Genomic DNA, 26,594 nt, shown 5'->3' on the forward strand with positions numbered 1-26,594 from the left:
GTTTATCAAGAAGATCGAAGTACAGCTCAAGAAGGTCGTTCGCAACATCAGGAGCGACAATGGTCTGGAATTCGAGAACAGGGAGTTTGAAGAATTTCTAGCAGAAAAGGGAATAAGTCACAACTTCTCAGCTCCCTACACACCACAACAGAACGGAATTGTCGAAAGACGAAACCGATCTTTTTGTGAAGCTGCCCGAACTATGCTAAGTTTCGCTTCCTTACCTCTTTATTTTTGGGCTGATGCTATTTCTGCTGCTTGTTTTACACAGAACAGGTCTTATCTCAACAAGCGATTCACGCTCACACCTTATGAGATTCTAAACAACAGAAAGCCCAATGTGAAATTTTTCCATGTGTTCGGCTCACGGTGCTTCATCTTTAACTCTAAAGAACACCGCAACAAGTTCGATGTCAAAGCCGACGAGGGAATCTTTCTGGGCTACTCTCTTACATCCAAAGCATACAGAGTCCTAAACAAGCGTTCGAGAAAAATTGAAGAGACATATTACGTGACCTTTGACGACAGCTATGTCAAAAAGCTTCAAGCCAAAGAAGACACCGCAGAGGAAATCTTTCATCAAACTGGCCAAGTCACAGTCTCGATCGCTAATCTATACGAGAAATTTCTGGAGCTCTTTGACGAACCAGAAAAAGCTTCTCTCTCAGAAGCAGGCGCAGCAGACAACAAGGTAGACCACATGAAGCAAATTGTCGAAGAAGCTGCCAGGAGAATGAATGAAGGAGGATCGACTTCTGATGAACCTCCATCCAACAATGCTTCAATCGAGGGGGAGCCAAGCTCACAAGTTGAGGGGGAGCCAAGCTTTACAACTCCAACCGAAAGTGCTTCTTCAACCGAAAGTTCTTCTCCAACCGAAGGTGCATCAACGCCTGCAAGTCCAACATCACAAGAAACCCCTGAACCTCAAGTTTCTCAAAGCTCATGAATCGAGGGGGAGCATGATGATATGACGCTTGACTACGATAGCCAGTCCGAGCCAGAAGAAATGATCAATGCTGAATTAGACCCAACCTTTGATCCAAATTATCCTCCTCTTACCAAATGGACCAGAGATCATCCTATCTCTCAAGTGGTTGGTGATGTCTCTGAAAAGGTTCTGACCCGATCACAACTGAAGGCAAAACAGACATCCTTATTTTCAAAGGTTGAGTTTTGTATGTTTAACTCATTCGTATCAAAAGTTGAACCGAAGACAGTTAACACTGCCCTCGATCACTCTGATTGGGTTCAAGCAATGCAAGACGAACTAAACGAATTTGAAAGGAACAAAGTCTGGCGCCTCATTCCAACTCCTCCAGATGCTTCGGTTGTTGGTCTCAAATGGGTCTTTAGGAACAAAATGGACAAGGAAGGGAATGTTATAAGGAACAAAGCTCGTCTGGTAGTAAAGGGATACTGTCAGGAGGAAGGGATTGATTATGAAGAAACTTTCGCTCCTGTAGCGAGGCTGGAATCAGTAAGAATATTTCTTGCTTATGTTGCCCACAAAAACTTTGAAGTTTTCCAAATGGACGTCAAGTGTGCATTTCTTAATGGAGAACTCGAAAAAACGGTGTATGTGGAGCAACCTCCTGGGTTCGTGAACAAAAAGTATCCAAACCATTGCTATATTCTGGATAAAGTTGTGTATGGCCTTAAACAAGCTCCGAGAGCCTGGTATGAAACGCTAACTAAATTCTTAAAGATGTCTAAATTCAAACAAGGTTCGGTTGACCCAACCTTCTTTCGCAAAAAGGAAGGTAACCACCTTATGATAGTTCAAATTTATGTCGATGACATCATCTTTGGCTCTACGAATCCCAGCTTAACAGTTGAATTCAGAAAGTTGATGGAGACTAAATTTGAAATGAGCTCAATGGGTCCTATTAACTTTTTCCTTGGTTTAAATATTAGACAGGGACCCGAAGGCATCTTTATCAATCAGGAAGCTTACACGAAGACTCTCCTAGCAAAGTTTGGTATGATGGGAGACTCCAAAGTCAAAGTCCCAATGGCTTTCGGCACCAAGCTAACTCCATCCCTAGACAAAACGGCTGTCGATATCACGCTCTATCGTCAAATGATAGGCTCACTAATGTATCTTACTGTTAGCAGGCCTGACATCATGTTTTCTGTGTGTTATTGTGCTCGATTTCAGGCAAACCCACGCGAACCTCACATGCTTGCAGTGAAGAACATTCTACGCTATCTGAAGCGAACCGCCTCCTTAGGTCTATGGTATCCTTCCAACTCAGGCATCTTCGTTCAAGCCTATTCTGATGCTGACCTTGGAGGATGTGGACTCGACAGAAAAAGCACAACTGGTGGCTGTCAATTCCTTGACGGGAAGTTGGTCAGCTGGCAATCCAAGAAACAAACGTGTGTGTCGTTGTCTACTGCCGAAGCGGAATATATAGCCGCTGCTTCCTGCACCTCACAAGTGATTTGGATCCAGAGTCAACTTCGAGACTATGGACTCAATATGAAGAAGATCCCACTATATTGTGACTCTGAAAGTGCAATTAGGATCTGTCATAACCCAGTGCAACACTCTAAAACTAAACACATAGCACTGAGGTATCACTTCATCAAAGATCACGTGGAAGATGGAAACGTCGAAGTTCATTTCGTAAGAACCACTGATCAATTGGCTGACGTCTTTACCAAAGCTCTTCCTGAAGCATCATTCAACAGAATATTCCAAGGGCTAGGTATGATGGAATCAGAGTCAGTACCTCACACTACCTCTCAGTCTCAAACGTAAGAAGCGAAACCAACCGAACGTTCGGATTCGGTTAAACCATCTGACTCGCTCATCACTTCAAAGGTACTTTTTCTTTGTTGTATATTTCTTGTACAAAATTTTTTCTAGTGTTAAAAGTATTTTCCAATTGCCTGTCTAAATTCCTTGGTTTCTCAAAATTTTCCAAAACCGAAACCTACCGAAGGTTCGGGTTCGGTTTTTCAAAATTTTGTTGAACCGAAACCAACCGAACACTCGGGTTCGGTTTTTCAAAATTTTCTGCAACCGAAACCAACCGAACGCTCGGGTTCGGTTTTTCAAAATTTTCTGGAACCGAAACCAACCGAACGCTCAGGTTCGGTTTTGCAAAATTTTCTGCAACCGAAACCAACCGAACGCTCGGGTTCGGTTTTTCATTTTTTTTTCCAAGTTTTTTTTAAGTCTTATTTTTTTCTTACTTATTTATTTCACTTATTTTTTTCTTTATTTCTTTTCTTTCTTTTATTTTTATTTAATAAATCTTAAAAACTCCAAAAATATTTTTTTATTTTTCTTGTTGTGTGTTCGTTCGTTTATGGGGGTATAAATGTTAGATTACTTAAGTGTCCCTAGAAGCATACTGCTGTATGTGTCCCAAGCCTCATAAGATTTTGAATAATAGCCTTCATGACCTGGTATACACAAACCTTGTCTTCCCAATAAGGCTAACACATTTATTCTAATCATGAGCTACCTCACTCTCTTCTCACATGAGTTAAGAGTTTCCTGCTTGGTCCTTCTTTTCACAGCAGAGGTACTATGTTTTCTTACACCATCTCCATTACACTTCTCCACTATATTCGTTTCATCAATATAACCCTTGAGACTCTCAGAAATTACCATTGAGGTTTATGGTTACACAACATCTATGTTTGTGATCTTAGTTTCGTGCCACTACGAGCTGAGTGAAACCCAAAATTCAACACCAAATCTGAATTGACGGTGACCAATTAATTTGCTCAAGTTTTCACCAAAGAATTGACAAATGTACCTTCATGAAATCTCAAACTTTATTTTGTGTGATTCCTATGAAATTGTTAAACACCATAACATTTCTTCCCTTAGGATCCAGTTTTTAATTTTTTTTATCTGAGATTTTATATTTTCCCAAGCCAATTTAAAATTAATTACTAACTACTTGTTCAACAGACTACACCGGTCTCACAAGTACTTTGTTCACTTTCTTTCTTATTTCAAGATTAGAATTGCTGAATCAAAGCGAAAGCCACCTTTACTTAGCCTAATTAAAAGAAGCCTTTCAACATTTCTTAAAAAGTGATTGATCGTAATTCAACGGGAATCCACATTAACACTTTGAGGTCTCTCTAGATCTTGAAGGAAGAGATTCGTGCCCGGGATCATCAGTTTCGTGTCATTATTGACATCACAGTAAATCCTAAAAAGAGTTGCTTTATTTCTTTTCTTTTTTACACTCTTTGCACGAAAATCTTTGATTTTCCAAAATTCCGTCACTAATTAATTTCAGGCAGATTTGTGGCATTGGTGGTTAATAATTAAGACGTGGTCAACAATCCTCCACGTGGGCAGTTTAATTCAAAAGATGCCGTTCAAAAGATAAGACGAAAGGTTGCTGACTTGGCGGGAGTTAAAAGGATTAAATTTCAAACGACGATAAAAATGGGGCGCGTGTGGATTTGAAACGTCCATACTTTTACTGACATCAAGGACGCGTGTGCGAATTTCAAGGGATGTCTCTCTGGCACTTAAAGGTGCGTGAGGATTTGAAACGGTTTTCTTCTGAAACGGCGCTTGTTGGGCGGCGTGATCCTAGGAATCTGACACTCTCTCTCCTACGTGATCATCGCACGTCTCAACTGTCACGCATCCGTCTTTCAGGAAACCTTTTCGTATTTCCGTAGAAGATTTGAAACGATTTTTCTCTCTCCTTTCACCGACTATAAAAGGCAGCCTTCACCACGATTTACCTTTTTACTGCTTCTGGATTTTCTAGAGAGCAAAAACTCCCAAAAGCTTCACTGTTCATCTTCTAGTTCTACTACCTTCAACAATGGCGGAATCATCCTCAGTCCATGCTACATCTCACATCCTCCCTATTCGTCCTCAACAATGCCTGGTGATCAATCTCAACCCTCTGGCGTACGACTCCTACATGTCGCCGATCATCGAGTGCCTGAAGTACTCCCAAATCGCTCCGGCTCTCTCCCGGATTGAGTCTGTGCCAATGACGACTCTCTCGCAGGTTTATGCGACTGCCTATTACGACAAAGCAGTCGAGCGGGTGTTCTTCGAGGTTGCTGAACACAAGACCTCCATTTCTCGACAACGTTACTGCACACTACTAGGGTTGGCTGCTGACCCATGGAGAATTAATCCGGAGACGATTCCGGTTGGGCATCTGTATTGCATGTTTTACAATATGGGGTATACGGAGGTCCTCACCTCCGTCGCAAAGTTCAAGAAGTCCTGCTTGCCGCCACAATGGAATGGCATGTTCACAGTCCTCTTCAAGGGCTTGTCGGAATGAAGCTCAAGATCCGACAGTGCTAGTCGACTGTTCCTGTCGATCATGTATGCAGTTTACAACGGGATCAACCTCGACTTTGGGCTGGTTCTCTGGCAACAGCTCATCCAGAGCCTTTCTTCTTCATCACGACATTCTGAGGTGTCGTATGCCCGGTTCTGGACCCTAATCACAAAGTGGGCGATGGACAAGTTTGATATTCCCACTGCTGCTGGTGCATCGATGTCTTCAATTGGTACGTTTCGTACCAAGAAGATCATCGTCTCTGATGCATCTAAATTCTCATTCATTGGCTCTATTCCGGAGACAATGTATGGCGACGTTCCCTCTGACAGCAGGCTGATCCGGACGATCAAGGAGTTCAAGGCAACTGGACCCAGGGAACTCACACCGGAAATGATGAAGTCCATCCACAATGCTGACAAACCGGTGAACAGGGGCAAAAAGGCGGACAAAGGGAAGCAAGCGACCAAATCTACTAAGGGTCCTTCTCCCAAGAAGAGGAAACAGACAAAAGCTGCACAGTCCCCGCAGCCGAAGAGAAGGAAGACTCAACCGAAACGCAAACTTCTTATTCCTTCCTCTTCGAGTGACTCAGAAGAAGAGCATTCGGGTTCGGATGGCTCTCAAGGAGGCGAAACTCCTCAAAGAGGCAACACACCACCTCGCTCACCTACCCCAGAGATGGAACTTCATAATTCACCAGTTCCTTCACCTCCTCAAACCATCCCTACTTCCATTCCGACCATAACCCCCACTACCACTATTCCTCCAACCTCTTTCCCTATACCACCACCCATTTTCACAGATACCACAACAACCACTACAAAGGTTACAACCAACGTATCTGATACGGGGGTTCATACCACTACAACCGAAACACCACCCATAACTGAACCTCCTCAAGCTGAAACCCATACAACCGAACCTACCCATACTCAATCACCACCCGAAACTACCCCACCCCACACTCAACCTGAACCTACCAAAACGACCACACCCCCAGCTTCACCACCTCCACCATCTCCAGATCATGCATCTGATGGAGATAACCCGTTTCTTGGCGGAGACAACATGGCCTTCGATTCGGTCTATTTTAGTCCGTTTCAGGTTCAGAGTGATGAAGAGGATGATGCTCTAGTGACAAAGAAGCATCTTAAGGAGCTCAACGAGAAATTTAACTTACTTCTCGCCTCATCTTCCAACCAACAGTCCTCTCTATCTGAAGTTGCCCTTCAGAAGATTGTTGATGCCTTCTCCAGGGCTCAGCATGATTCGGTAGCCTCAGCCACTGCCGCCATAGACGCCTCTACAAAAGCATGTGAGGCTGCGACCGAAAAAGTCGATAAACTATTCTCAGACGCCTCTTCCCTGTTGAAGTCCCTACAGGAGAGCGCTGATGCCACAAAGACAACTTTGGAACCAATTGTTCAGCAGTTGGCCAAGTTCGTCTCAACGGAGTTGACCTCGTTCGCTACTCTTCGCCAAACCATAAGCGACGACAACTCGGCCCTTCGTGCCTCCATTGATGAGCGCCTCGCTAAGCTTCAGGAGGATCTCGCAGCTGAAAACTCATTGATGGACGTTCTGGCAAGCAAAACCACTGCCCTCAAGGTCAAGACCACTCAGCTATCAAACTCTCAACAACAGCTGGAAGCTCTTCGATCCGAAAGGGAGGTCATCAAGACTTGTGTTTCGGATGTACACGCTGCACTATCAAACATCCTAGAAGCACACGATCCAATTCTAAACCATTCGGTGAGGCGAACCCTTGCTGAAAAGCTTGCTCCTGCCTTAGACCTTCTCAGCAAAATCGAAGGTTTACCTAGTTTCGTGTCCGATCCGAAACAAGGGGGAGAAGTAAAGTTTGGATCGAAACCACCTCCTTCCTCCAAAGCTACTCACACAACCGAACCACCTCCGACTGGTCAAGCTTCGGGTTCGGGTGTGAAGGACAAAGGGAAACACATAGCTGAGGAAGAAGATGAAGATGAAGATGATGAAACCATTGCTGACATGTTGAAATGAAAGAACAGTCGCAATGCTGATGAAGACGTTAATCGTGTGGCGCGAGAGGCTGAAGAAGCCGAACGCAAGAAAAAGGAAGCCCACGATCTCCTCGAGAGCAGGAAGACTCTCTTCCCTGCCTGGACTCGGGAGCGCATGATTAAAGAGGCCATAGACACACCCAGCATCTTATGGCTCGAGCCGGTGATTTCATTTGACTGCGTTAATTCTGTAGATTCGCAGTTCGACATGCCGTTTACTCGAAAGGCGTTTATCTTCCACGCCTTCTCGTGTATTTTTGAAGTCCCTCATCCGTACCCTGAGGTGGATAGGGAGTTGATCGAATTCTATCTGAAGGCTGCTCGACCTCAGTATTTAACTTGGAGCGCCCAGAAGATAGTGAACGTTCGGGTCTTAAAGCCTTACACCGAAGGAAGGTTCATAAACGTTCGGTTCAAGGTGATTCGAGGGTCTGCGAGAACTGAAAACCTTATATCTTTGGCAGATCTACCGAACTTAAATCCTCATGATTGGATCGTTCTGCATAACATCCTCTTGACAAATGAAGCGGAATATGGTCCGATTATAGACCATATCAAGAGGATGATTGTCTGTTATATCATGGAGGTTGCCCTTATGGATCAGGAGGTTGCCACTGTCTTCAAGAAGAAACCGAAGATAGCTCCTGTGGGATCGGCCAGTGATCTCAACCAGATGAAGATGGGCAAGATCGACCCGAGACGCAATTCGGTCATGTTCACTAGAGCTGAAGGACAGAAATGTCTCTTCACTTTAGCTGACAAACATCTTTACACCACTGCTTGTCTGGAGCATGTGTTATCAATTATCCAAAGGTGTAAAGAAAATGCAGCGGATGATGTTAAGTACTTCAACGACATGATTCAATGGTACATCAGGTTTAGGCAGACGATACTGGCACTTATCTCTCGTTTGTTTAACACTGTGAAGAAGAAGGTACCCGCCTCCGCTGCTGGCCCAAGTAACAAATGAAGATCTCGCTCCAATTGACGCAAAGGGGGAGATTGTTGGGTTGAAGATTGCGTCTTTGGGCTTGGTTATTTGTTTATTTATTTTGTATTCCGGTTTGGGCCTGTCCAACCGAGAGCCCATTTTGTTTATTATATAAGTATATGCTTGCATGCATATTAGGTTAAGAATTGAACGATAGATCTAGAGCATAACGATAGTATTTACAGATTTCTTTATCGTTCTTGTAACCTACTAATCCTCTACAGTTGATGTTCTTAATCGAGCTCTTCTGAGGATTTTGTTTTAATCATTCGACACGTTTGATTCACTTTTGCCTTGTTCTTATTTTCGTGTTCTTGCTGTTTTATAATCACTTACCTGTTTAAGATCTAATCGATCTTCAAAGATTAACGTTTTAATTTCATCAGACTTGCGAATAATACGGCTTCCTGTAGTACCACGATACCCTCTTGCTGACTAGTGAATACTACGGCTCCCCACAGTATCACAACGCCCTCTCATTGACTAGTGAGTACTACGACTCTCTGTAGTATTACAACACCCTCTCACTGACTAGTAAGTACTACGGCTCCCCGCAGTATCACAACACCCTCTCGCTGACTAATGAGTACTACGGCTCCCCGCAGTATCACAACACCTTCTCGCTGACTAGTCAGTACTATGGCTCCCCGCAATATCACAACACCCTCTTGCTGACTAGCAATGCTTTCTCTTATCATCCCATAGTCTCATACTCACGTTAACACCACAGTGCGTCCTCTAACTCATGCTCCGCGGACTAACATAGATAGGTACCCACACTCATCCAAATTACGCATCATAATATCTGACGACAACCGCCATAACAAAACACCTTTCCCTGAAATCCACCTTCTTAAATGATCCCTCTTGATGTCAATACCCGAAGGGCTCCCACTAGAACCGTAGATACTTGATTCACCACTTGCCGCCTCAAACTCAAGAATCTAAAAAGAATTCGGAATTCAGGGCATCATACTTGGATACCCCGGAACACCATCGCAGAACATCACGATGTCCTACCTCAACCACCGATCCCATACTTACGACATCATACACGGATACCTCAAAGCATTCCCTCAGGATATCATAACTATCCTTCATGTCACACAACGCGCAACTTCGGAGTATCCCAACTCTCAAATGAAACACTGATGAATCGACCATGACTCGGAACATGATAACAACCATCCAAAACTCCCTCCTCTATTGCTCAAAACTCATGCAAGAATACACTGACCAACCCTGAGGTTGGTTGTCTAATTTCACATATACTCTTCCCAAACTACATATAACAACGCATTCATCGGACCGAAATTTCCATCCGCCGAACTAACCTTGCAAGCCAAACCACCTAGAAGAACTTCTAACCACTACAAGTTCCCTGACCAATGGCCACCGGCCGTGGAGACACTCATCCTTTCATGAGCACGAGCCTCATGCATAAACTTTAACCACCAATAATGCTGGTATTCTGAATCCATACCACAGGTCTCTATATCCAGTTCTCTAACCGCTCTTGAACCAACCTTTGATTCTCTCATCAGAATACCCGGTTCTTCCCTACTCAGGGTTTGAACCATCATCATTTGACATACCAACAATCTATCCCACAGACTGTTCCCACCAGTAACATTGCACCTACTCCTGGAAGGTGCTACGCATGCTCGATGATCTCCCGACAGAGATCAAGCAACCCTAAATAACCCCAATCTCAGATGAAATCCTCAGAACTTCCCATCATGACTGTCTCTAGTCATTCAGAAACTCACACCTTCCCATTACCGGACCTCCCCAACTGTCTAGTCTTACCTTTGACTCTTAGTCTGGAAATAATGAACTATCATTTTCTTCATCCTCGACTCCTCAACCAACGCTCTATTACGTCACTCCTCATAAGAGTAGAGAATCCACTTCCACTCTCGATACCCATCATAGACGAAAAAAAAAGCCATCACCCCGATATACTCTTCTTGATCATCCGTTGCTACAGCCAACACGTGCCCTACTATACTTGAGTAGGGCGTGTCCTGGTCCTTGACCATCTTAGTTCCCACCGGAAACTTGCTCATGATATATCATTACCTCGTGGCAGACATACTGCCAAATACTCCGGTGGAAGATCTCCATCACTGCTACCCCGCAGGGCTTACCCCCAAGCTCAAAACCGAAGATCTCGATACTTCTTATGTTTCCCATAGGAAACAGTAATAGCACCACTCAGATCACAGAAGGCGACGTCTCCACTATCGACAAATTGCTCAACTTAGGCCGCAATCCTTCATATAATACCATCTCCACTCATCTTTGAGTCTTGCGACTCTAACTGACATCTCACTAAAAATATCTCGGAAATCAACTCAAATCGCTTCTCAAGGTATGCTCTGTTGAAACTCGTTCAACATGGCCCTCTGGCCCCATATTCTATCGCATTCGATCATAGAATAACCCCAAACACGATAGGATAACTGGAAAAAAAAGCACAAACATTATCCACTATGAAGCATGGTACTCGAACCATGACATCACCTCTCGTTCTGCTACTGATCATGGTAACCAAACCATGACATCACCTATCGATCTGTTACTGATCATGGTACCCGAACCAGGACATCACCTCTCAATATGCTACTGATCATGGTACCCGAACCATGACATCACCTATCGATCTGCTACTCAGAATGCCTAGAATACTCCCTGCACCGAGTATAGGTCCTCTGCTTTCAGTAGTACGGGCCCATACTACCTGCCACATCTACCCATACTCTCCACACGGACCATCCCAGATTCCCTGAGTAGCTGCTCAACCTTCTCAATCACCAATCCCCATACGTGTACTCGCTTCCCAGCGAAAAGCTCTACTCTACCAACGTACTCTTCTGACTAAGTTCACTTCCTAGGCTTTCCTAGGTTCTCACATTTCTCCGCCATCAGCTGCTGAAGAACTCCTAATGATGCCAGGCACCTACCTCCTGAATATCGTCATATTCACTTAGTAGTTGTCTCCCATCACCGAGAGTTCTACAAAGCACGAAGCAAGCAGCATTCGGGCATTCAATAATCTCTACCAATACGAGAAACCACTATAGGTACAACTTCACTGGCTCTACTCACGCTCAAAAGATATCACCAAAATCAAGTAACTCTACCCATCGGGGGTGTCTAACTATTCTCGCAGTAGGTACCATAAATGCTCATTTAGGTATCTCTCCTAGATTACTTCTCTACTCAAGTCCCCTATCTACAAGGATTCCCGTTGGATACTCTTACTCAGCACATACTCGAAAGCGCATCACAAATAACTGTTGAAGCAAAAAGTGACCCTCTTGAACTTCAGCTACCGCAACCTCTAAGCCACTGCAGTCAAGCAGCTTCATCAGCAATCATCAATCGAAGTCTCCAGTACCGCAGTCTCTATCTAGTATACATTACATTGTCTTTTCTGTAAAACACTCTATTGTCCAGTATGCCTTGCATGGCTACTCTTAGAGTTGTAAATCTGTTATCTTTTTGAGTCTCTATAAATAGAGCTCATTCTCATGTAATCAAACAGTGTAGAGAATGCAAGTAGATCGCATCTAACTCTAATACACATCTCAGAAGTTCTCTTTCTATCTTACTTATTCAATATTCTTACTCTCTTAATCAATCACAACCTCTCCTCGGAGCAAGTCCTTTGTGACTTAATCACTAAGTTTGATCTCACTTATTAACTTGGCTTGAATGCATTCCTCGTTATGAATCAGCTTATGGGTTGCAAAATCTTTGATTATATAAATTAAATTTATATAAAGCGTCGGGACTAAAATCGTACGAAGAATCAAGTTTTTCTACAAAAAATCAGCCAAGTCTCATCATCCTGGTGTTTACGGCTGCAAATGTGTTCACGGCTGTAAACCGTTCATGGCTGGGTGGACCCCACCACCGATCGTGAACCCAGCCTATATATATGTGTTTTCAACCTCATTTTTACTTTTATGGCCGGAAACACTACTTTCTCTCTCTAAAACCATGAACCGGAAACTCAAGTTTTCTCTTCATCTATCACCCATTCCACCTTGGAACTTTTTTTGGAGCGTCAAACATTCATCCTTTCATCAAATCAAACACTCCTCATTCCTGAGTTCGCGGCCGTAAACCCTTCAAATCTTCATATTCACCAAGAACACCAAGAACATGCCGTAAACCATTCAAAGACCGCAAACCCTTCAAAGGTAGAAAACCGTTCACGACCGAGAACAGTTCACGACCGTAATCCTTTCACGGCCGCAAACAGCCCCAATCGGAATCTTGGCTGAAAACCCACTTATAGCACTTCGATCGAGTCTCAGTAACATTCCTAACCTAAAACCAAGTGTTTTCTAACACTTTAATTAATGGTCTCGCTAATTTAAATGCAAATATGTGTTTAATAATTATTAGGATTCTGTTAACTTTGCGTACAACAACTCGAGGGTCCTCATTCCAGTCTCGTTGTCCGGTACACACATGAAACCAATAGTGAGTTCATACCCACATAGTTTCCAAGCTTTTTAATGGTTTAGGGGGGGGGGGAATACAAGTAAAGGCACAAATAATTGGTGTTTAAAAATATAATTTAATTATTATATTTCCCTTATCATTAACACACATTTGAACGCAGAACTTACTAAATATGAACTATAAACAAAGGTACTATTTTCATAGGGATACATGTTAATAACAAAAAGGGGTTTTCATAGTATTATTGGTGAATTTGTTAAGAGAACTACATTGTAAGTCACTACTTTTGGGAAGTCTACTCCTTAGGAACCAGAGTCTCCTGGAGGAAGAGCGTGAGTTTGTGTATAGATCTATACAAGACTGACAATATCGCACCCTGACTATTAGCTACAGTCAACCGAGGGTGAGAAACGTCATTTCAATTTACGACGTCCGAAGTACGCCATAGTGTTTATCGTCCATCATCATGGTTATAAGAACTCACACGGAAAACAACGACTCGTTCACGTAATAATATATTTAACAGACAGTCATAAGGGTTAATAACTATGTGATTACTTAGTGTATACATCAGGGTGATATGAAATTTACATCCGACATGCAATGGGATGTCTGACTTCCGCCTCATTTCCTGTTCCTTTTTTAGTTGTGGGCTTAGGGCAGAATCACCTAATCGACTATCTGTTCGATTTAGATTTCTATGACTCGTATGTACTAAGTGATCACAGGAGGGTATTAACAACACTTCCAGTATATAGAACAATACATATTGGACGAGCTTTATTTTAAGAAATAAAACTACTATACATTACTGGTGGTAGCCATGGTTTTCAAACAGAACAATGCTTTAACAACATAAGTATGGAAAATACTTGTACTTTTCAATTTTGGAACAGTTAAGACAACAACTTACACTTAGGCAAAATATAGGATTTTCTAGGACAAACATCAATACAATACAAGCGATCGATTTATCATTGAACTACTGAATATTCATTATTAATTCTATAATTCCTTAGTTTATGCATCCGAGTTATGTATGAAGAATACCCGATAAACCGTGAGGTGTGTGGTTTCCGCCTCATTCCTTGTTCCTTGTTTGGTTGTGGGCTTAGGGCAGATCCACACAATTAACTCCCTATTCGATATTGGTTTATACATAGCTAGTATGAGCTAAGTAGTTATAGAAGGATTTGGTATTATCATACTTTTATTAAGAAAATACTGAATTTTCTTGAGGAACAATTTCAACAGATTTCAAAGGATCAATACAGTCAACTATGTAAGTACCTAGTGAATACTTCAGGGTTATGTACATGAGGATCTGTCACACCCCAAAACCAAGAACGGCGGAAACGTTCTGGGGCGGAGGACGTCATGTAAGGTAATCACAACACAGTAAATGTAAATAGGCAAACAACATCATCCATTGCATTAAATATATAAATTTAATACATGTGTGTTCTGTAAAATTTTAGACACCAAAAATATAACGTAAATCAAAATAACAAAATGATGAGTCTTGAGTACGCTCCATCATCTCAAAAGCTGGCATCGGTACCTGTCTACTGATGACCTGAGAATACAAGTTATTTTGAAAGAGTTTATCAGCATTAAGCTGGTGAGTTCATAAGTATTTTAGTGTCAATGTTCGTTGTCAAAAACGTTTGAACCTGTCTCAATGTATAAGTTTGTAAAAGTTTGAATCTCTCAGAAAATCCTATATTTTCTATTAAAGTAGCCTTCTACCAAGGCTTAACTGTTTTGTAAACTCGTCTGTTGTAAAAGTGTGTAATTACCCAAGTATAACTATCATTTGATAAAATATAGTTTGTACATTAATGCTTAAGTGAGATTATCACCAAAATATGTAATGGGTAAATCATTGTAGTACTGTAGCTTTGTATAATAAGAACTACTGTTGTACTAATTACTACTACCTTAAACCGGATTTATATTAAGGTATAATGTGATAATTGCACCATACTATCGACTGATAACAACGACATAAGGAACGGTCGTAATAACGGAATGACGTTTGGCACCCGCAGACCTGCAGGTCCGGCTGTAGCTAGCAGCAAGGTGTAGGATAGTCAATCCAGTATAGATCTATACGCAAACTCAACGCTCTCCCTCCAAGAGAATTCTGGCTACAACTCGGGCCATGACATTTAAGGCATGCTCCGATACAGTGGATCACATTTGTTATCGTGTTCTTGCATGTGTGGTGAAATGTTTCTTGTTCTAGTATAGTTATATATGTTCTCGTAGTATAGTTATATATATTCCCTTCCTGGTATAGACTCATGAATGAACTGACTCATTGATCTAGCAGTTGTAATAGTGTGATTCTGTGTTACCCCGATGGTAACTTGTTAACAGTGTGTTTAGTACGTATGATTATGGAAGTACTTTTATGTCTATATATGTATATTTGATATATAATTAATATGGAAACGACCTTCGGATGGTCACCCAAAATCCTATCAGACCACATCCAAATCGAGGAAAAGGAAACAAGGTGGATAGCCTTCCTAAGCCCTTTAAACATTTCTTATATAACTATACATATAGAGGCATGCAATTTATAATATAAAAGCATAAATAAGTTTGGTAAAACATTTGAAACATAAGTATATTTTATTAAAGAAGGATTGACTTGATGTCAATCTATAAAACAATTTGAAAGCGTAGATTTGATTAAAACAGTTTAAGTATAAGGAACATTTGCTTAAATCACAGTTGCAGTGTAAATTCGAAAAGTAAATGGGTTTGGAAAACATTTAGAAGTAAAACAGTTTGATATATAGTTTGAATAGTGATAAAACCACTGATTTTCCCTAGTTATTAATCACATGTGATTAGAGCAATCATAAGTGATTGAAACAATAACTATAAGTGTTTTAACTTGTATTCCCCCCCCCCCTTGAAAGCATATAAACGCATTTAGAATATTTAACAGGTTGATTAAGGGGTATGAAACTCACTTGTTTGATTGAAGAAAGCGGGATGGAAAACCGGGCAGAGTTTCGTCTCAGAAAACGGATTTTTCTCGGGATTCTCGGGAATCTCGGGAGTAAAATCGACCCTCGGGACTTGAGCAAAAAGACCAGAGCTTCGGGTTATAACGGGCACGGAAAACGAGACAAAGTTGTGAGAGAGAGGAGAGAAATGAGCAACATTTTCGGAAAGCCTCGCATCCTATTTATAGGAAGGCTGAACCGCCTCCGAACGCGGGGCGTACGCTCGTACGCAGCGCGTACGCGTACGTCATGCATGACCGAAGCCTCGACTGCCTCGGTTCGGATGGGACAGGTTGCTGGGTACGCGGGTCGGATGGGACGCTGGGTCGGACGGGTCGGAGCTTCGGACGGGTCGGACGGGTTAGAACTCTTCGGATAGTGCGACGTGGACGATCCGAGACCCTCGATCTCAGTACGCGGGGCGTACGAAGGTACGCAGGGCGTACTTCGGTCCAATCCGATGACTCCCCTTCGGATATTACCGGGAATTTATATTTAAATTCTTATTTATTTTAAATAAACTTCAAAAATTCATATCTCTCTCATACGAACTCCGTTTTTGACGTTCTTTATATCCACGCGAAGGTGAGACCATGATCTACAACTTTCGTTTAGATTCCGTTGGCTAATTCCGAAATTATTTTTATTATTTATTTATTAAAATGACGTGATTAAGGAATTTCTTCAAAAATTCATAACTTCCTCATCCGAGGTCAGATTTGGACGTTCTTTTTATGTACGCAAACCTTGATATGATTCCTATTACTTTATTTAATCCGAATAAGTTTTTAGGAAAGTTACATTTTGACCTAAATTTGATCGGTTTTACATTACATTGACTCAAAAATATCGGGTTGTCACATCATCCCCCCGTTAGAAGGAATTTCGTCCCGAAATTAGAATTTTAATCACGCTAGAATTTACAAATAACTAAGCAAAAAGGTGAGGGTATTTCAGTTTCATCTGATCCTCACGTTCCCAAGTGAATTCCGGTCCTCGCTTGGCATTCCAGCGAACCTTCACGATAGGGATACGACTTTGCTTTGTCTGCTTGACCTCACGGTCCATGATCTCTGTAGGTTCTTCCACGAAGTTGAGGCTTTCGTTGATTTCGATCTCGTCGAGTGGGATTACAAGAGTCTCGTCGGATAGACACTTTTTCAAGTTAGATACGTGGAATGTAGAATGTACGTTACGAAGTGCGTCTGGTAGTTCGAGTTTGTAAGCTACGGGGCCGACTCTTGCAAGAATCTCGAAAGGCCCTATGTACCTCGGATTAAGCTTCCCACGCTTGCCGAAGCGTATCAAGCCCTTCCAGGGTGAGACTTTGAGGAGGACTCGGTCTCCCACCTGAAATTCCAAAGGTTTCCTTCGTTTATCAGCGTAGCTCTTCTGTCGGTCTCTGGAGGCTTTCAATCGTTCACGGATCTGAACGATTTTCTCTGATGTTTCCCGAATGATCTCCGGACCGGTGAGAGTACTGTCAGAAGTTTGCCCCCTGGCTAATTGGGTATCACCCACCTCAGCCCAGCACAGAGGGGATCTGCACTTACGGCCGTAGAGAGCTTCAAATGGAGCAGCCTTGATGCTCGTGTGATAACTGTTATTATAGGAAAACTCGACAAGGGGTAAATGAGTATCCCATGCCTTCCCAAAGTCAATCACACAGGCTCGCAACATATCTTCCAGAGTTTGGATGGTCCTCTCACTCTGTCCGTCGGTCTGAGGATGGTAGGCTGTGCTCATGTCTAGCCTCGTTCCTAGGGAATGTTGTAGTGATTGCCAAAATCTTGAGGTGAACCTACTATCTCTATCGGAGATAATGGACATAGGTACACCATGTAGCCGTACGATTTCCCTAATGTATGTTCTCGTAAGCTTCTCCATCTTGTCGGTTTCTTTGATGGGCAGGAAGTGTGCAGACTTGGTCAATCTATCAACGATGACCCATATGGTGTCAAGTCCACCCGTTGTCTTGGGCAACTTGGTTATGAAATCCATAGTGATCCGCTCCCACTTCCATTCCGGGATCTCTGGTTGCTGCAATAAACCAGAGGGCTTCTGGTACTCGACCTTAACCTTTGCGCAAGTAAGGCATTTACTTACGAAGGTAGCAATCTCTGCTTTCATATTAGGCCACCAGTATAGCTTCTTAAGATCCAGATACATCTTATCTGAACCTGGGTGGACGGAATACCGAGTGTTGTGCGCCTCGGTCATGACCAAGTCTCGGAAGCCACCATGCTTCGGTGTCCAGATCCGGTTCATGAAATATAAAGCTCCGTCACCCTTGGCTTCTAAATTCTTGTCCATTCCTCTAAGGGATTCACTTGACACATTTTCAGATTTCATGGCCTCAAGTTGAGCCGCCTGAATTTGCTTAGTCAGGTGTGAATGGATGGTTATCGATAATGACTTTACTTTGCGACCAGAATATTCCTTCCGACTTAGGGCGTCTGCTACTACATTGGCCTTACCCGGATGATAACGAATATCGCATTCGTAATCACTGAGTAGCTCGACCCATCGTCGTTGTCTCACGTTGAGCTCCTTCTGATCGAAAATGTGTTGTAAACTCTTGTGGTCGGTAAAGATAGTGCTCTTCGTTCTATACAAGTAATGTCTCCAGATCTTCAGAGCAAACACTACTGCTCCTAGCTCAAGATCGTGGGTCGTGTAGTTAACCTCGTGTGTCTTCAATTGTCTTGAGGCGTAGGCGATGACCTTACCTCGCTGCATCAGAACACATCCGAGTCCTTGGTTTGATGCATCGCAATAAACTACGAAGTCTTCTATTCCTTCGGGAAGGGATAGTATTGGCGCGGTGCACAAGGCTCGTTTGAGCGTTTGGAACGCTCTTTCTTGTTTCTCTTCCCAGTCAAAGGCCACACCTTTCTGGGTTAGGGTGGTAAGAGGCTTCGCTATTCGTGAGAAGTTCTGAATGAACCTGCGGTAGTAGCCAGCGAGACCTAGAAATTGGCGAATTTCTGTAGGAGTCTTCGGTGCTGACCAGTTCTCAATGGCCTTAATTTTGGATGGGTCCACGTGGATTCCCTCTTCGCTTACCACGTGTCCTAAGAATTCGACTCTTCGGATCCAAAATTCACATTTCGAGAACTTCGCATAAAGTTTCTCTTTTCGTAATGTCCCTAGAACTTGTCGCAGATGATCGCCATGTTCTTTCTTACTTCGAGAGTAGATTAGGATGTCGTCAATGAAAACGATGACGAACTGATCCAAGTAGGGTCGGCATACTCTATTCATCAGATCCATGTAGACTGCGGGCGCATTGGTCAATCCGAATGGCATCACCACGAACTCGTAATGTCCGTAACGAGTTCGGAAGGCGGTCTTCGGCACATCCTCCTCTAGCACTCGTAACTGGTGATACCCGGATCTCAGATCAATCTTAGAAAAATAGTTCGCCCCTTGTAGTTGGTCGAATAGATCATCTATGCGTGGCAGAGGGTAACGATTTTTGACCGTCAGTTTGTTGAGTTCCCTGTAGTCAATACACATACGGAAGGATCCGTCCTTCTTCTTAACAAACAAGACCGGTGCTCCCCAAGGTGAGAAACTTGGCCTTATAAAGCCCTTGCTGAGCAGTTCGTTAAGTTGACCAGAGAGTTCTTGCATTTCGGCTGGTGCTAAACGGTAGGGCGACTTGGCTACTGGGGTAGCTCCTGAGACTAAGTCGATTCGGAACTCGACTTGTCGTTGCGGAGGTAATCCGGGTAGTTCTTCTGGGAAAATGTCGGGGAAGTCGCTCACTACTGGGAGGTTCTTTAGTTCTTTCGTTTCTAGGTTCGTGTCGACGACGTGAGCAAGGAATCCGTGGTATTCCTTACGCAGGTATTTCTGTGCTTGAATACTTGATATGATGCGAAGACTTGCACCGGGTTTGTCGCCATAGACTATAAGAGTTTCGCTAGACGGAAGGTTTAGACGGACTGCTTTCTCGAAGCACATGATGTCGGCACGATGAAGGCTTAACCAGTCCATGCCAATGATGACGTCGAAACTTTTTATTGAGACTGGCATGAGGTCGATTGGAAATGAATGGTTGTCTAGGGTTAGGGTACAACCTAAGTATATGCTACTCGTGTTTTCAGTTTTTCCATTAGCCATTTCTACTGTAAATAGTTCTTTGAGTGCGTGCGGTGGTTGATTAAGTATGCGAGCAAATTTATGGTTTACGAAGCTTCGCTCTGCTCCACTATCGAATAGAATGCATGCATAGGAGTTATCGAGGAGGAACGTACCGGTCACCACTGTCGGGTCAGCAACTGCTTCCCCGTGGCCAATAGCTAGTACCCTCCCTGCTCCTCCAGCATTCCTCGCTTTGGGGCAGTCCCTCTTAAAGTGGCCTGCTTCGCCACATCCATAGCAGGTTGGGCTCGCGCCAGATCCAGGGACTTGGTTGATAGGTTGTGCCGGGAACTTACAGAATCGGACGGTGTGTCCTTTCCTGTTGCAGTTAGAGCACTGCAATTCACGGCAGGGGCCGTTGTGGTGGTAGCTGCATTTGGTGCACTTGGGTGAACTTCCAGCATACCGACTCACCGGGGCAGTTGTAACAGCAGTAGGGGTTACTGCGGCATGAATTGCCACCAATTGCTGCTTTTTGGCAGCCTGATGCTTCTTCCTTTCATCCCAGAATTTCCGCTTAGTATCGGCGGGTTTGGAGGGTTCCGGGATGGCTAGGGTGGTTGTGGTTGCAGGGGTTTTGACTCCATGGTCAATGAGTCGTTGTGCCAATCGTTTGGCACTGTCGAAGGTAGCGGGGTTTGACGCTAGCACATTCCCCTGATACGGAGGCACTAGTCCCCATATGTACCTCTCGATCTTCTTCCCCTCGGTAGGAACCATATTGGGGCAGAGGGCCACCAGCTCGCTGAATCGGGCAGTATAAACGACCACATTGGTGCCCTTCATTGACAGGTTCCAGAGTTCCTGCTCCAGTTTCTGGATCTCGCCCCTTGGGCAGTATTCTTCAGTCATGAGGTCTTTCATTGTTTCCCAGCCCATGTCGTTAGCTACGACGAGAGATAGGGCTTTGACGTGGCCGTTCCACCACGTTAGGGCTTTACCCTCAAAGGTGCATGCGGCATATTTCACCTTGCACGCAGCAGAGCATGAACAAATTTCGAAGACTGATTCAGTCTTCTCGAACCATTGCGAGAGAGCAATGACTCCGCCGGTGCCATAGAAAGGCTTCGGCTTGCAGTTTGTAAAATCCTTGTAAGAGCACTCCCTTGAGCGCACAGGGATTTCGACCGGAATAGATTCCACAGGGGTTCCACCTCTGCTGGCATCAGAAGAGTGATACTGAGCCATGGCGGTTGCCACTGCTGCAGCTACGACAGCATTCAGGGCTACAGTATCGATGACCGAAGGCGGAGGAGGTGGTGGAGGTGCAGAATTATTCCTATTCCTGGGAGACTTGCGAGGAGGCATCCTTCAGCTGAAAGTTTAAAAAGATAAGAAAGATGGTAAGAATCAATTTGTAAGCAACGCGAGAGTGACACATGGACTAACTAAACATAGTCCAACAGTTGAAAGGGTGCTTGAAACCACCACAAGCATTATTAGAAAGCACAAGTGTATAGATTTTTCCCCAGATAGATAGATCTCAAAAATTTACTGGTATTACTGATGTACTAAGTTCAGGGAAAATCGACCTAACAGTAGGTCATACATCATACCATATAGAAAAGTTTGACAGTCCTTAGATTTCAAATTTTGAGTATGGAAAGTTAGAAATATTTTACACACAAGTGCTACTTGGAGCACAGATGTTAAAGGCTATTCTTTAATTACAAGACGGAGATGTACTAGACATTAACCAACGGCGATGGGAAAATCCCGGGCGAGTACTGCGGTCGGACACTTGACGAAACATCTCTTTGAATGGGTCGATCCTAAGTCCTCTGACGAGCTCGAAGTTCCAATATTTCAGCTCGTGAGGCAGCCAACTGCTATTGCAGGGTTTTATTTGTCCTCCGGGTCCGTTCCATGTCTTCTTCAAGACGGCGGATGCTGACTGTGTTGACACCTGAGTCGGCATCAATCTCTATGACCCGGTCGACGGCTGCTCCACCTTGCTCGACAATACGAGCTATTCTGCGGATAATGACAGGCAGAGCTCGGTCAGTAGAGCCACCATCGCTGACGTTGTAAAAGGTTCGGTCCCCAAAGTATGGTAAGGGTTGTTGTTCGGGGCTTGACCTACAATCGGTAGGTTGTTGACTTCAGGCTCGGAGTCGGACCCATCTGGAAAGCCTTCTGCGAGGTGATCATCCAAAGGGATTGGATGATCAACTTCGGGCTCTTCATAGATCCACCCGATATTGCCTTTATTGGGAAAGTACGGGTCGCCATGATGGATATCTAGCCATCAAGATCTATGCGAGAATAGAGGTATAAGAATATAGTATACGTGTAACTAGTAGCGCAAAATACTCCTATAGTATTTTAAGTTTAAATTCTTTTGATCTTCTTGTGGTATTGTTGGTAAGTTTTTTTTTTTAGACTTGTTAACCTATCACAACCATTCTAAGGCATGTGCTAATCACTCCTAGGATCAGCATAGTTGATCAGGCTATGCCATTCCCAGGACTGACCATACATCCCCGAGCTCACTTGTGATATTTAACAATCGTAATACTTTCGTTCTTGTCATTGTGACACTTATTTTAGTATGAATGCAGACTAGTATACTTAGTTAAATATTTTATTATCTAAAGTATAGACTCTTGGTCAGAGTTTAATCCCTAATGGGTTTATAGTTTAGTATATCTTTTATGGGTTGATATACTCAATTCACTATAAACAATGCTCTGATACCAATCTGTCACACCCCAAAACCAAGAACGGCGGAAACGTTCTGGGGCGGAGGACGTCATGTAAGGTAATCACAACACAGTAAATGTAAATAGGCAAACAACATCATCCATTGCATTAAATATATAAATTTAATACATGTGTGTTCTGTAAAATTTTAGACACCAAAAATATAACGTAAATCAAAATAACAAAATGATGAGTCTTGAGTACGCTCCATCATCTCAAAAGCTGGCATCGGTACCTGTCTACTGATGACCTGAGAATACAAGTTATTTTGAAAGAGTTTATCAGCATTAAGCTGGTGAGTTCATAAGTATTTTAGTGTCAATGTTCGTTGTCAAAAACGTTTGAACCTGTCTCAATGTATAAGTTTGTAAAAGTTTGAATCTCTCAGAAAATCCTATATTTTCTATTAAAGTAGCCTTCTACCAAGGCTTAACTGTTTTGTAAACTCGTCTGTTGTAAAAGTGTGTAATTACCCAAGTATAACTATCATTTGATAAAATATAGTTTGTACATTAATGCTTAAGTGAGATTATCACCAAAATATGTAATGGGTAAATCATTGTAGTACTGTAGCTTTGTATAATAAGAACTACTGTTGTACTAATTACTACTACCTTAAACCGGATTTATATTAAGGTATAATGTGATAATTGCACCATACTATCGACTGATAACAACGACATAAGGAACGGTCGTAATAACGGAATGACGTTTGGCACCCGCAGACCTGCAGGTCCGGCTGTAGCTAGCAGCAAGGTGTAGGATAGTCAATCCAGTATAGATCTATACGCAAACTCAACGCTCTCCCTCCAAGAGAATTCTGGCTACAACTCGGGCCATGACATTTAAGGCATGCTCCGATACAGTGGATCACATTTGTTATCGTGTTCTTGCATGTGTGGTGAAATGTTTCTTGTTCTAGTATAGTTATATATGTTCTCGTAGTATAGTTATATATATTCCCTTCCTAGTATAGACTCATGAATGAACTGACTCATTGATCTAGCAGTTGTAATAGTGTGATTCTGTGTTACCCCGATGGTAACTTGTTAACAGTGTGTTTAGTACGTATGATTATGGAAGTACTTTTATGTCTATATATGTATATTTGATATATAATTAATATGGAAACGACCTTCGGATGGTCACCCAAAATCCTATCAGACCACATCCAAATCGAGGAAAAGGAAACAAGGTGGATAGCCTTCCTAAGCCCTTTAAACATTTCTTATATAACTATACATATAGAGGCATGCAATTTATAATATAAAAGCATAAATAAGTTTGGTAAAACATTTGAAACATAAGTATATTTTATTAAAGAAGGATTGACTTGATGTCAATCTATAAAACAATTTGAAAGCGTAGATTTGATTAAAACAGTTTAAGTATAAGGAACATTTGCTTAAATCACAGTTGCAGTGTAAATTCGAAAAGTAAATGGGTTTGGAAAACATTTAGAAGTAAAACAGTTTGATATATAGTTTGAATAGTGATAAAACCACTGATTTTCCCTAGTTATTAATCACATGTGATTAGAGCAATCATAAGTGATTGAAACAATAACTATAAGTGTTTTAACTTGTATTCCCCCCCCCCCTTGAAAGCATATAAACGCATTTAGAATATTTAACAGGTTGATTAAGGGGTATGAAACTCACTTGTTTGATTGAAGAAAGCGGGATGGAAAACCGGGCAGAGTTTCGTCTCAGAAAACGGATTTTTCTCGGGATTCTCGGGAATCTCGGGAGTAAAATCGACCCTCGGGACTTGAGCAAAAAGACCAGAGCTTCGGGTTATAACGGGCACGGAAAACGAGACAAAGTTGTGAGAGAGAGGTGAGAAATGAGCAACATTTTCAGAAAGCCTCGCATCCTATTTATAGGAAGGCTGAACCGCCTCCGAACGCGGGGCGTACGCTTGTACGCAGCGCGTACGCGTACGTCATGCATGACCGAAGCCTCGACTGCCTCGGTTCGGATGGGACAGGTTGCTGGGTACGCGGGTCGGATGGGACGCCGGGTCGGATGGGACGCCGGGTCGGACGGGTCGGAGCTTCGGACGGGTCGGACGGGTTAGAACTCTTCGGATAGTGCGACGTGGACGATCCGAGACCCTCGATCTCAGTACGCGGGGCGTACGAAGGTACGCAGGGCGTACTTCGGTCCAATCCGATGACTCCCCTTTGGATATTACCGGGAATTTATATTTAAATTCTTATTTATTTTAAATAAACTTCAAAAATTCATATCTCTCTCATACGAACTCCGTTTTTGACGTTCTTTATATCCACGCGAAGGTGAGACCATGATCTACAACTTTCGTTTAGATTCCGTTGGCTAATTCCGAAATTATTTTTATTATTTATTTATTAAAATGACGTGATTAAGGAATTTCTTCAAAAATTCATAACTTCCTCATCCGAGGTCAGATTTGGACGTTCTTTTTATGTACGCAAACCTTGATATGATTCCTATTACTTTATTTAATCCGAATAAGTTTTTAGGAAAGTTACATTTTGACCTAAATTTGATCGGTTTTACATTACATTGACTCAAAAATATCGGGTTGTCACAGGATCCAACAACCAGTGGAATATGTGGCCTCCGCATCATTTCCTATTCCTTGTTTGGTTGTGGGCTTGGGGTAGAACCACACAATCGATTGTTTATTCGATCTAGATTGTATATGATTTGTATACACAGAGTACTCGTAGAAGGAACTGGTACGAATCATTTTACTTAACCTTCATTACATCAGAAAATATAAGGTTTTCTGGAGTAATACAACACATTTTTCAAAGAACACAGAACCTGTTTTTTAAAACAAAACGTTTATGAACTCACCAGCTTAAATGCTGATACTCTTTAAAAACCTACTTGTATTCTCAGAACAGTAGTAGACAGGTACACACACCAGGTTTGAGAAGACGGAGCATAGTAGCTTCGAGTATTTATTTTTCTATTTACATTTAGATTCAGTTGTGTATGATTTGAATACAATTTAGACATTATACTATTAATTCAATGGTTGTTGTTGCTTTGATTACTATTATTCAATTGTTATGATAATGTACATGACATCCTCCGTTTCCGTCGTTCCGGTTTGAGGGTGTGACAAGTTCTTACAAACTCCAAAGATATCACACCCGTCATAATGAGCTCACGAATCATGCTATGCCTAACAACTAAATGTCTAGAATTTCCATTGTACACTTGACTATAAACCTTATCCAAGGTTGCAACACTAACACATCTGATATAAATGGTAGATATCTGTTTGGGCCATAATGGAATTACATAAATCAAGTTCCTTCGCCACTCAGCTTCTGTACAACACTAGACAATGGAACAAACTCAGAATCCATGGTTGAGTTGGTAATACAAGTCTGTTTCTTAAATGCCCAAGAAATGACACCTCTTTTAGGAAGAAACACCCAAGAACTTGTAGAGGACTGATCCTCTAAGTTGTTAATCTAGCTAGCATCTAAATAACCTTACAAAACATAAGGATATCCACTATAAGTTAAACCATAACTCATGATCCCTTTCAAATACTTGAATACTCTACTCACAGCTTGCCAATGATGTGAACTAGAATTACTAGTATATCTACTAAGCCTTCCCACAACATATGTTATATTAGGCCTAGTACTAATCTTGGCATACATTAGAAAAACAATAGCCTTTGGGTATTCAAGTTGAAACACTGGAGATCCTTTATTAGGTGGAAGCTTAAACTAGGATTTATAGGAGTGCTAACCGGAGAACAATTCTCATAGTTAAAAAATTTCAATATCTTCTCAATGTAATGAGATTGAGAAATTGAAATCCCATTGTTTCATTTTCTAATTCTTATACCAAGAATTACCTCAGCCTCCCCCATGTCTTTCATGTCAAAACTAGATGATAAG

Source organism: Lactuca sativa, chromosome 8 (assembly GCF_002870075.4).
Source record: "Lactuca sativa cultivar Salinas chromosome 8, Lsat_Salinas_v11, whole genome shotgun sequence".
NCBI lineage: Eukaryota > Viridiplantae > Streptophyta > Magnoliopsida > Asterales > Asteraceae > Lactuca > Lactuca sativa.